Source organism: Aegilops tauschii, unplaced genomic scaffold (genome assembly GCF_002575655.3).
Source record: "Aegilops tauschii subsp. strangulata cultivar AL8/78 unplaced genomic scaffold, Aet v6.0 ptg000734l_obj, whole genome shotgun sequence".
Classification (NCBI taxonomy): Eukaryota; Viridiplantae; Streptophyta; class Magnoliopsida; order Poales; family Poaceae; genus Aegilops; species Aegilops tauschii.
In genome coordinates, this window is record NW_027332963.1 from 6,978 (window position 1) to 20,000 (window position 13,023).

Below are 13,023 nucleotides of genomic sequence, written 5' to 3' on the forward strand. Positions count from 1 at the left end.
TGTGCGGAGCTGAGCATCTTCTATTCGCTGGGATCAAGCTTTTCCTCTGCAGGGGCCTTGTGCAGTAAACCCCCTACGGGCGGTCCCCCGTCGTCGTAAAGTAGTAAAGGTCCCCGCGAAGCTTTCGGGAAGAGGGGTAGTCTTGTGCGTAAGCATAGCATTTCTGGTCGAACCACCGAACCACACATCTTTTTTTGGTGGGAGGGTACTCCGAGTAGTGGGTACCTCGTAGGACCTCGACCCGCCTACTCAGGTCTTGTATGGATATGCAGGAAGGGGTGCTCCTAGGTGTGTGTAGGGGGTGTGTTTGTTCGCGAGAATGAATTCCTCGTCAAGTCAGGGGGGGTGTGGACACACTTGCGCGAATTCGGGTAACGGCTACAAGGGATAAAAATAAAGGAAACTGTACCCGACCAGGGATGGACGTAAACTCGTAAGCTACCGAGGGTAGGGATAATCGTCCAGGTCTTATTTAAAAAAAAAGCCGCCCCGCCACTGCAGGCAGGTTAGTTCCTCTGTCGTTGCCGGAGAGTTCTTGGCGAAGAGACCTTAGGATAAGTTGCTAAAACAAACGGAGGGGAGGATCGACCCGTTCAGTAGAATTCCGAAGAAAGACTGTTGGCAGCAGGTGGAGACATTTCTTTGGCCCCCTTCCAAATAAATGCGGGCAGGGTAGAGCTCGGCAGAGGGTTCGAGAATAGGGTAGGGTTTTTTACGGTCGGGTCCCCTACCACTAGTCCGGCTAGCCTTCTTTCGGGCAGGAAGCAGGCCTAAACGACGGGCGGGCATCTCCCGCTACGCAAGCAGCATTGTTCGCCACCACCCGAGAAGCAAAAGATTCGAGAGTCAAGGCGGAAAAGACAAGCATAGTGGTCTAATGACAAGGGCCGACGACGGAAGCTCGGGACGGAGCCGTATGATGCGGAAGTCTCACGTACGGTTCCCTGAGAAGGGAGTGGCTACCCACTGGAGCTTCGACCAACTACCACCGGTCAATTCCGCTTTGGGGCCACCCCTGACTCTACCATCATTATAGGGGTATGGGGTTCGAGACAAAGAAAGATCAAGGCAGCATATCAGTTTTTCCTATATACTTTACTTGGATCCGTTTTTATGCTATTAGCTATTCTGTTGATTCTTCTCCAAACAGGAACCACCGATTTACAAATTTTATTAACCACTGAATTTAGTGAGCGGCGCCAAATCCTTCTATGGATTGCTTTTTTCGCCTCTTTTGCCGTCAAAGTGCCTATGGTACCAGTTCATATTTGGTTACCCGAAGCCCATGTAGAGGCACCTACGGCTGGATCCGTCATCTTGGCTGGAATTCTTTTAAAATTGGGAACCTACGGGTTTTTAAGATTTTCAATACCCATGTTTCCCGAAGCGACACTTTGTTTCACTCCTTTCATTTATACTCTAAGCGCGATTGCTATAATATATACTTCCTTGACCACTTTAAGACAGATCGATCTTAAGAAGATCATTGCCTACTCCTCAGTAGCCCATATGAATTTGGTGACTATTGGTATGTTTAGTCGGGCGGCGGCCGTTAGGTCACCTATTTTGAGTTATGGACACACAAGCAAGGCCAAAACATGTGTGCCGGGCGTGCGACCCATCAACCTACTAGCAATAGGGGAGAAAACTTAGCATGTCGCAACAAAAGCGTCGATTCGAGGCGTCAGCAAAACACCGCCGTCTGTTCCTAAAACAAAACCCCTTAGCGCCCCGGGACGGGAGTGGGGGACGGCCCTACGCAGACAGCAGCAGCACCGGCTCTACGAAGTCCGAATCGAATCTTTCGGTTGGCTTTCCCGTGAATAAGAATTGTTGGGCGCGGCGAAGCGAGCGCTTCTAGCTGTTTCGCTTGCTTCTTTCTTATTGTGGCGGCTATTATGGCGTGGCTGAAATGAACGAAAAGCGAGATGATTCAAATCGATTGATAGATGGCCTGATCTGTTCTGATAGATCGAAAGGTTTTCTATCAATAATAAGGGTTGACCTCTTTCTATCTATTGATGATACAAGATATCTATCTATTCTGGATCCATCAGAAAGAAATCGATATGTATCTGATTTTTTCTACATCGTATGTAGAGCGCCCAAGCGTTTGGCCAGCTCAGTTCTATTATCCATCGGTCCAATGCACTGGCTCATCTCATGGAGGGAAAAAGCAAATGTAGTTAGTTGTCTTGTTGTTGTTCGCCGCCTCGACACATTCCCCGGCATCGTCCCACACAGAAAGAAAGAGCGTGGAGCCCCGGCCCGACCTGTAAGTCCGCTAACGTAAAGCGAGGAGTTGAGCCTGAACTGGCGAACCGAAGTCACTTTCGTAACCATACTTCCTACAGCTAACACGTGCCCAGTCCAGCGGGAACGCGAAGCGCAAACGAACGTGAGCTGCTATACCGAATCCCCCGCTGGCCATCGGGGACCTAGTGGTAAGGCCATGATCCGCAGGGGAAGGGATCACTCATTCTTCTATTGGGGACAGGTGCACGAACGACAACTCCAAACGTCAGACATCCGCCGCCTATACCTACCGTTTAGGTGGCACCAGCGAGATCCAGCTAAGGTAAGGAACTTCGTGTCGCGGCTGCTCCACTCCGCTGCGGTCTTTTGAACTGAACTTCGTTGCCTTCCCGCGCGCGAAACGAATGGGCGCTGTGTCGTGGGTCAGTTTTGGGGCGGGGGGGCAGAGAGAGACCAGAAGAATGATTCATTTGGATCGACGAGCCATTTCGCGAATCAATAGAATGTCTCTCTATCCATATCTATTCTATCTTTATATGACGGGCCATAAAAAAAAGAAGTATTTTTTTATGGCATGCGGGATGATCGCGCCTAGTAGCCACATATCAGCTGCGCTCAATATGCGGGATTTCCGTTGGATCAGATCTTTCGCTTTGACGAATTTGGACCTAGCGAAAAGGACTCTAAGCCTTCGCGCAAACAAGCAAAGTAGAAGCAAGACGAGGAAGCGGAGCTGTCGTAGAAGCAGTAGCTTCCCCCGACAATATACAATACAACAGTAGCGACCATGAATAAAAAAGCCCCTTGTTTAACGAGTTCGCTGCTTTTCCCAGGCCGGAGAAGGGCAACTACTTATTGATTGATCGCCTTTCTTTGATATGTGTTCAATTTAGTACAATACAAACTACAACTAGATCAAAGCGGAAGGGCCACTCACTATAGAAGCTATAACTAGAAAAGCCCTAGCCAATAGTTTAGTAGTCGGCCAAACCCCCATGCTCACGACATGTTCTTGATATTGATTGAGTTGGAGGGAGTCAGAGACTACCACGGAATCCTTCCATAGTCACCCCGGTGACCTTCGTCACCAAAGCGTCACGACAGTTTCCAAGACCCCTCATATAATCTCCAGTGGGGATCAGTCGGAGCACGTAGGAATGCCGACCACTACATAAGCCGCTGGCGGAGAAAGCTCGAAGAGCTTCCCTTCATTCGCTTCGCGGGAGTCGCACACAGCACATAGCTGGAAGTCAGAGGGCCCGTACTACCTGCCTAACCCTTCGCTCCGAGGGACCGTAGAACGGAAAGCGCCTTCTAAACAACTCGGCAGAAGGGAAGGGGCCTATGTATTTGCATGACCCCTGCGGATTTGACCCTACCTACACCCGGAGCCAATCCCCTAGCGGTCCTGCCACCACGCCGCAGAACAGGAGCTCGTGTGGAACCTTGGATTTCTGGCGTAACAGCGGTGGAAGGTATCAAAATATTACGGCCGCATAACATAGTATATACGCTAAGGTCGGCCAAAATATGGACACCCGAAGGGCCCGGCGCGCACAATCCTATCCTATCCGAGCCCGTCATTGCATGCACTTCGGACAGCCGTCCGTAGCATCATAAGGAGCACCTCCCTTTCGAGGTACCCAAATGGAACGGTCTTTATTTGTGTTGTTGGTTGGTCTTTCTCAACGTGGTCTATAGCACGAAAAACCATTCTTTACAAGATAGGGCCGTTCACATGAAATAAAATACAAAATCCATTCTTCATGGTCGGGCGCATTTCTCCAAATCCTCCAGGATCACAAGTGGAACGCTAAGCAAGGGTGGGGAGGCTGCGAGCTCCGCGTCGAACAGAAAGAAGCAAGCAGGGGGTGTTGCCGTAGCGCGCCGGAGAGCAAGCGTAGGCAACCAAACTAAATAAGGCTACAAAAGTAGCTAGCTAGCGTTTTTAAGCTGGCTGCCTTTTCTAGCGCGCGTACTCTTCTGTGGAGTCGCACGGAACGAGCCTTGTCTTCCCTCCAACGACTAGCTCCCTTTTCTTGTTCCGGTCACCCTTCTCTTGCCGTGGAAGGACTTTTGCCTGTGGTGTGGTCCAACCCGTGGGCGGAGTCGCCCTCATCCCCCCATTGCTCAGTGCTCCCTGCAGCTTCGCTGGGCTTTACCCGCGTGGGCGCGGGCTTCTATAAGAGAATGAAAAGCTCTCTTTTTACAATAAAACGCGAACCGCGCGGAGCCCACCCTTTTTCGTTTTCTGCCGCCACTGGGTGGCCGCAGGGGAAACACAGCCCGGCCGCCTCTCGGGAAAGGGGGGGTGGGCCTACCTATCCCGAGGGAGCAGCTGAGAGGTTCCATATGCCGAGCCGAAGGGCAGAACTTCAGTGCGTGATCGTAGTATGTCACCTCGTCTCGTCCTCGCAGCATCGAAGAGTACCTATGCACTATGTTCCGGTTCACTGATAAGGAAGATAGAGTTGGGGTGGGGGTCTACGATGTGATACTATAGTATGCCCCGGGGAGAAAGATGCGCAACTCAAAACGGAAGCAGGAAGCGTGTTGTCAAAAATGTCGGAGGTTACCAGATCTCTGAGACTACCATCGATCCGACAGAGCGGAACGACCAGAAAAAGAAGTGGAGTTAGAAAGCCGTATGATAGGTGGTAACTATCTTGTACGGTTCGGGGGGTAAGCGGCGTACTCTGGGGGAATATTAGGCTCTATCGAACATACAGGGAATTGGAGGTAGCATTTTACTTATGTTAAGTCATGGACTGGTTTCTTCAGCCCTTTTTCTATGTGTTGGTGTTCTATATGACCGACATAAGACTCGACTTGTTAGATATTATGGAGGTTTAGTGAGCACCATGCCGAATTTCTCTACCATTTTCTTCTTTTTCACTTTAGCCAATATGAGTTTACCCGGCACTAGCAGCTTTATCGGGGAATTTCTAATCTTAGTAGGAGCTTTCCAAAGAAATAGCTTAGTAGCCACATTAGCTGCGCTTGGGATGATTTTAGGCGCGGCGTATTCCCTTTGGCTATATAATCGTGTGGTTTCTGGAAATTTAAAACCCGATTTCCTCTATAAATTCTCCGATCTAAATGGCAGAGAAGTTTCCATATTTCTACCTTTTCTTGTTGGAGGGGCGACCGTCCGTTGAACTACCAAAAAAGGGTAAACCAATGTGATCATGACATTGTAGGTGCTTGCGATGGGACGGATGCGACTTCCCTCATAAGTAATGGGTGGCATAGCCCGTAGCAGAAGTCCCCTTTTTTTATCCATTTCTTTATTACCCCAGAGGGGCCCACCCTGGTGGGACCGAGAGAAAGAAAGGACGGGGGGGGCGACCATGCATGGCACTTCTCGACCGTGTCTCCGAGGGACAGTTGAACGAGCGACTCATGAATGCTGCCGGGTCGGACGAGCCAATAACTCGAACGTGTTCGGTCAGTTTTTTGAGCAAGAATCACAGCGTTACCTTACCTTCACCATGATACGGACTCCAAGTTCTTATGGCAGAGCACGAGGAGTTTCCTTCAATATGATGATGAGAATGGAAACCAGAAGCACGACTGGGTCTTCGTAGTCCGAGATCATACTTATATATCAGTCACAGTAACGTAAGCATGAGACTTTTTGGTAGTACCGGTGAACCAGATGGCCGCGGCGAGGGAATCTGGGACGGAGGACTCGTAATATCTCTATAGATCTGGCAAAAGCGAAAGACCCCTAACGTCAGGGGCTGACCACTGAGCTCACTCAGGCCCCGCTGGGCGGGCCAGAGTGGGTGCGAGCTGGAATTGCCATAGCTTATGGTTAGAGCAATAGGAAAGGGCCCAGCAGAGAGAACAGTCAGGATAACGAGCGCGGAGCCCACTTGGCAGGCGGCAGGAGCAGCGGGCAAGTGCTTGCTTGGTAGGCCAACAGCCCTGTGAACCGGGCGGGGCACTCGACGAAAGGGGGGCACGCTGAGCAAGTACGCAAAATTGGCCCTGCGGAGCTTTCAAAAAGAAAAGCAAGGACCACTACGGGAGGTCGAACCACGGACCGGAGGTAGTAGAACGTGATCCGCACCGGTCAATATTGGATCAAACAATAGGGGACCGTAGCACTGACCTTTTTTTTTTCAAGACAATAGGTACTGTTCCCTACCGAGACAAGGGACACTCTCAACGGATCCTCCACGCGCTGGGCATACCATAGTTCTTCCGTGCGTCTTTATCGTGGCGGAAACAGAACAAGAGGGAAAGACCCGGCCGACTCGCCCAGGGCTCGAGGGCGAGCCATACGAGAGTGAGTCGAATTCTGTTTACGTTCTCGGTTTGGGTTCGGGCCCCTCTCGATCTTTTGCGTATAAGGGAAGGGGGAAGGAGTCTAAATCTATGGACATTAATGAACCACCATTGATGGACGTTGCACATGACACGAGAAATTCGACTCGACGGTCCGGTGCTAATAGAAGTCGCTTACTCTCCGTCTAGCGAAGGTGCCAGATCCTTAAAGTAAAGTATCTATCAGCCTAGTGTACCAACCACGTGGTACGACGGGCACTCAAAGACCTGGCGAATGAGGGCCCACCCCACCCAAGAGCGCTTATGTCATATGGGAACTCTCGGCTGGAAACAATCCTTATGGTTTTTATATCCGGTTAGAATAATAAGAAAGAATCAAAGTCCAGGTTGGTTGGTGAGCCTAGTGATAGGAGACTATCTAGCTTGGTTCGGAGAGCACTTGTTGGGTTTCAGATTCGTTTTTTGCTAAATGTTACGGCCTAAATGCTGAACTATTGACCCTACTTGTTCGGATGGGTGTTCACCCCAAAGTGTTCCCGGACTGCATGCATACATCCGTAAGTAACTTAGTGCAACATGGCAAATTTCATTGAGAGGAATCAGCAAAGAAAAGAAATCTTCTCCGGGTGATCAAGTTCCTTTTTCGGTCTGGGCCACGTCTTTGCTTTCTTCAGAGGCCCATTTTCCTGGGCATCAGTGAGTGGAATACTTAACAGTGATTACATTCTTATGTAGATTCCATTGCTCGAATGGGACTTGTTTGTTGGCACCGACCTCGATAAGAAGCAAGGGAGTGGTGCCGAAGCGAACGGAGCTGCAGAGCCGTTTGTTTACCAATCCGCCAACTTAAGCTAGGAAAAGTGTAAGAGACCGTGCATCTTCATGTAAATAAAGGTAAATAATCTCAGAAACAGTCAAGAAACCGGGAATTTTTTATTCCATTTCTTAGCCAGGGCAAGCCCTACCGACCTACGACCGGAGAAGATGTTGTGTTGTTCGTATCACTTGCTAGAGATAGAGAAGCTAGAACAGGAACTGCCCGGGAGGGTTCAAAGAATGAGGTCTTCACCTTTGAGCTGGATCTCATCTCATTCTAGCACATACTACGAGCGATTGACTTAAAGAATACAACAAATGGTTGTGGGGTTATCTTTGTACCCTGTGACTACAACCACAAGGTCCGAATCAAGCGAAACGGCTGAGGCGCAAGCCCTTTTCTCGCCACTACTCTGTGTACCCAAAGTCAGCAACCTTTTTGGCACGCTGGCTAGCAAGTTCATTGCTTCAATGACATGAATTCAATCAAGTGGACAAATCCTATCCTGGAAAATATGGGCAATCAGCTGGAAACTCAATAGTCTTACGCGGAAAGCACTCAACCGGCCTTCCTCTTCTGAATTATATGAATGACAGAAATCAGTCCTCACTTGTATTAACTTCATGAGTGAAGAGATAGACAAGGTGGTGAAAAGCATGAAACCAAATACTGCTCCAGGTCCAGATGGCTTCTCTGTTAGCTTTTTAGAGCTTTTTGGCCCCAGTTGAGAGATATACTAATATAAATGCTTCAGGAGCTGTATCATGGCAGGTTGAACTTGTCCAGACTAAACTATGGTGTCATTTCTCTACTGCCAAAGATTAAGGATGCTAATAGTATCCTACAGTATAGACCCATATGTGTTCTAAATGTTATGTTTAAAGCTATTACCAAAGCTCTGACACTTAGATTTACTCCTCTGGCTCGACAAGTAATCAGCTCTCTTCAGACTGGATTTATTCCTGGGAGGTACATTTTGGATGGATGTGTAATTCTTCATGAAGTTTTGCATGAGTTGAAAACCTCTCACTCTGAAGGAATTTTGCTTCAGTTGGACTTTGAAAAAGCTTATGATAGAGTTCAGTGGCCTTTCTTGGCAGAGGTAATGCATAGGAAAAACTTCCCTGACAGGTGGATAGATTGGATTAGACAAGCAGTGGAAGGAGGCAAAGTGTGTGTGAATATGAATGGAGATTGGCGAGAATATTTCTCTACTTTCAGAGGTTTGAGGCAAGGAGATCCTCTTTCTCCTTTGCTTTTTCACCTAGTAGGTGATGCACTATCTGCAATTCTGGATAGAGCTAAGGAAGCAGGTGTGATTAGAGGTTTGGTACCACATCTGATACCAGGGGGGATTAGTCATTTGCAATATGCTTCTGATACTTTGCTTTTTTTGCATAATGACATGGAGTCTATTACTGGATTCTAATTCCTTCTCTACTGTTTAGAGGAAATGTCTGGCATGAAAGTCAATTACTTGAAGAGTGATATTTTCACAGTAGGGTTGAGTGTAGAGGAGGAGCAGAGGGTAGCTGATATAACTGTGAGATAGGCAAATTTCCAATAAAATATAATATCTGGGATTACCAATCAGCAAAGACAAGATCTCTTCTAATGATTTTTTTTCATTAAAAGGTAGAAAAGAAGTTGGACTCTTGGCAATGCAAACATTTCTCTTATGGAGGAAGAGATATATTGATCAATGCATGTTTATCAAATGTCCCTATGTACCTTCTGGGTTGCTACACTTTGCCTGTCAAAATACAGAAAAAAGTTGATACAATAAGAAATCACTTCTACTGGGAGTAAGAAGAAGAAATTTCACATGGTCAGATGGGAACACCTATGCACCCCTAAAGATTATGGTGGTGTGGGCTTCACTGATATGAGAGTCAGAAACATTTGTTTACTGTCAAAGTGGCTGGAGGAGGTCAATTAACTACTGGAGCTTACACTGCAGATACTACTTATTAAAGGGCACACATTTCAAGACACCTTCAAGCTACTGAAATTGGAAAGCAATGATGTTATACTGGGTTATGATTGGCTATATCGTCACAGTCCAATCAATTTAGATTGGAAGGCCAGAACAATGAGTATTTGTCACAATGGGCAAGAAACCATTATTCTTTCTGACAGCAGCAATACTACTTCTCCAACATTGTTAGACCCTGATAAGTTTCAGAAGGAAATTGATAAAGGAGCTATGGGCTACTATCTTTATCCCTTATCTTGTGACTCTGCTGATACCGATGATGAAAATACTTTGGAGGAACTTAACTTGGTATAGTGAGCCTAGCAGGCGGCGGGAGTCCAGTACGATTGCTTGCATTTCTCTGGAATTGAACTAGCCCTTGGGAAAGGTAGACGTGAAGGTACCATGATTTCTCACTTTATAGAAGCGTTAGAGCTCGGCTGACACAGTGATCGAAAGCTGCGCAACCAAAACAACTTGAAACCGCCCATGCACCTTTTGCTTTTCCTGATATCGTCCCTTCGGGTAGTTGGATATGAGCACATTCAAATTGGAATTCTTCTGATCCCAGATCCAATAGAAGTTTTGAGGTAAGAGGTACCGTGAGCAGATTTCTTTGTTCGATACCCAGTTTTTGATCTCGCAAGCAAGGAAATCGAAGAATAGCTCAGTATTATTACGTCTCCCTCCGATAATGAGTGGTAGTGAGCTCTGCCCTAGAGAATGAAGACTCCAAGCAGCATCTCAGTCTCGATATTTGCCTTTTCGGGAGACGACTTGTGATAAGCAAGTCAGCCATGTCCTAAAGAAGTAGTGGGAGTGCATGGTTATAAAGGAAGGCGCAAGTGTATTACGGAGCGAAGAAGCTTTAGAGAAAGTTCTACCTCGCGGGTGAAACCATAGATTGGAAGGTGTAGGTCACTCACCCGTGTAAACAAAGCGAAATCATAGAGCATAGCTCGTTTGTAATGCCCCTGTCCGAACTGACCACAGGATTTAGGTCGTCCCGACCAGTAACAAAGGAGAAATTCCCCTGCTTGTTAGGAGTTCCTTTAGTTTGCAGTTGAGTGCAGCCGGATGGTTCTCTCTGTGTATTCCTGAAAAAGTGATTGGAGGTTCGTTGCTCACCTTAAGTCATTATCAACCGAAACTCATAGAGAAAGGGATCCGCAAAACCCCTCGCCATTACCGTATGAGCAGGTTTTAAAGCCTGCAAGTTAAGTTGTTGGCTGCTCTTAGCGATTGAGTGCCAACATGAGACCTATTTGTTAGCTTTGAACCGAGAAGGTCCCTCAACCATAGCGTGATACGAACCAGTGGCTTCCCTACCGAAACCGAAGAAATCCTCTGGGCGGGTTCCTTATCTTTACTTAATACGGAACCGAGACCTTGACTTCTTCTTATCAGACTGAAGAGGGGAACCTCATGACCCAGGATACAAGCACTATTATCTTCTTATAAGGGAAGTGAGGTGATTGTAAGCAAAAGGAGGAGGAATAGTTTCTCATGCCGAGATCAAAAACTCAAGCGCCATCCGTTTCCTATTTGATTTCAGAACAGCGGAATATCATCACCCGTGGTTCACTTGAGCATGAATAGAGTTCGGTCTCCTTATGAATTCAAGTTGGTAAAGAAGTGGACTTCGGAGCTTTCGCTACAACCCCTCCAAGGCGGGCAACTGTCTCATTTGACACTAGCACTTAAATAAAGAAAGGTAGGAAGGGCTCCCTCCCTCTAATGAAATGGGCTTCTTTAAATTATGCAATACGTTCACCAGTCTCGGATCTTTAGAAAAAGGAACCAATCCTATTTCGGCACTCTTTAGAGGCTATCGCTCGTTTACCGCAGATCTCTATCCCACAGCTGGCTAATAAAATCGCCTTGGCAATGTGTCAAGTCCTTTCAGTCAGAGTTCAACTCTTCAGCGAAAGTGAAAAATCTACGGTCTTCCATCCGCGGAGGTAGCCATGGACTCCATAGTATATGTTGGTAGCTAGCGTACAGGCTTGATGTGAGGGGGGGTTGTTACCTATTCTATTCCCTTGCTTGGATAAAAACACCCATCTTTCCGTACGAAAGACACGCAACTAGAGCAACTTGATATTACGTATGTAGACCTGGCCTCCCTCAATAATAGCTGGCTCACCCGATTGACGATTTTCAAAGATCTACGCCAAGCGCCTCGAAGCGGGGATCCACTTTTTACTACTTTAGAAAGTGAGAAGCCTTTGGCTTGATTTCTTCTGTGGCTTCTTTATGTTTACCCACGCCGCGGCTATTCAATAAAAGGATTGGTAGTTAGTTGCCTCACCCTATTGGTTGTTGGTTTTCTTTCTCCTCTGCGTTCGTGAAAAGCTAGTATGCTCGCGGAAATCGTCTAAAGGAAACTACTCGCTAACTCGCTAACAAGACGGACTTCTTCCTCTGGCTCTGCCAGGCTATGCTGCTCGCCTAAATCGGTATCAATAACTTCTATCGTACTTCGACCTCTCATTGGAATGATAAGTTGGCTACGACGAACTAATAAGTTTCTCTTCTTGTCACCTTCTTTAAGCCTTTCCTTCTGCTTCCATCGAGAAATATATATAGATAAGCTTGGAGAAGCGATTAAGGTGTTTCCACTCTTAGGTTGTTCAATATGCGAAGACCGTGTCAATCACTACACCAGTGATACGAAAAGCAAGCATTCTTCTCCAGCTGACGTACCGACGCCTCACTACTACTTAATTAGTGAAAGATACGTTGGGATGTTTTCAATTCTCCATCAAGAGGCGGGCAACTATCTCTTTTAACACTAGACTTCGGATCGCCTTCCTACTGGTTTTCTTCTCGGTCTCCCCAACTAGGGGAAACCTCAAAGCAAACAACAGAGCAACACCTATCTTTTTTCTTTAAGCACTGAACATCCGGATCCCCTTCCGACTTGCTTTTCCGGGCACTGGTCTTTCTAACAACTGGAACTCGTCTCCCTTTTCCTGATTCGCATCTTCTTCGGCTTTTGCTACGGTCTGTTCCTTCCTTCAGTCAGTCCTTCCTTCAAGATTTTTGCCTGCGGATCTCTCTCTTCAAAACATATATATCTTTCGGCGCCAGTCTTTCCTGCCTTACCTTAACCCCGCTTTCACGTGGCGAATCGGTATGAGGTTTCAGTGATCACTTTACGGTATTCTTTAAGCTTTCTTGGTCACCGGACAGAGTGAGAACTGCTCAGCTTGCTTTCTTTCCCTAGCACACACTTAGTAGATAGTAGGCACAGGTCCGCTAAGAGCTCATCGAACTTGACTTGTAGAGTGAGACCTGTGCTCGATATGGTTCATTTCAGTGCTCTTTCTCTCGGTATCGTTCACCACATGCCTGTGATCGATCTCTCTCAAGCTAGGTTTGGTATCGGTATCGGTGAAGTCCGTCATTGAATTGAAGTGGTAGAGTGGTAAGTGGGCGTACGGTCTATGTATTTCCTATCAGTGGCATTAGTTCCTTTTCATTCTCTAGATAGATGGGCAGAACAAGCTTCTCTTTATATTCTATTCTAGAAAGGATCAATTAGATTCTCATCTCCTATTTGTTTGAGCCATTCATTATAGTGGTGGTGCCGGGAAGGCAGCTTAGCACTCTAGTCCTTTTGAGTAAGGAATTGTAGCATGGGCAGGCAATCTCTTCGATTGATTCCCCTCCAGGAATT

General features: G+C 47.2%; 1 pseudogene; it reads left to right on the top strand.

Annotated features, from left to right (window-relative positions):
* Positions 1-266: 266 nt before the first annotated feature.
* Positions 267-13,023, top strand: part of LOC141033981 (NADH-ubiquinone oxidoreductase chain 4-like) — a 42,265-nt pseudogene continuing 29,508 nt past the window's right edge.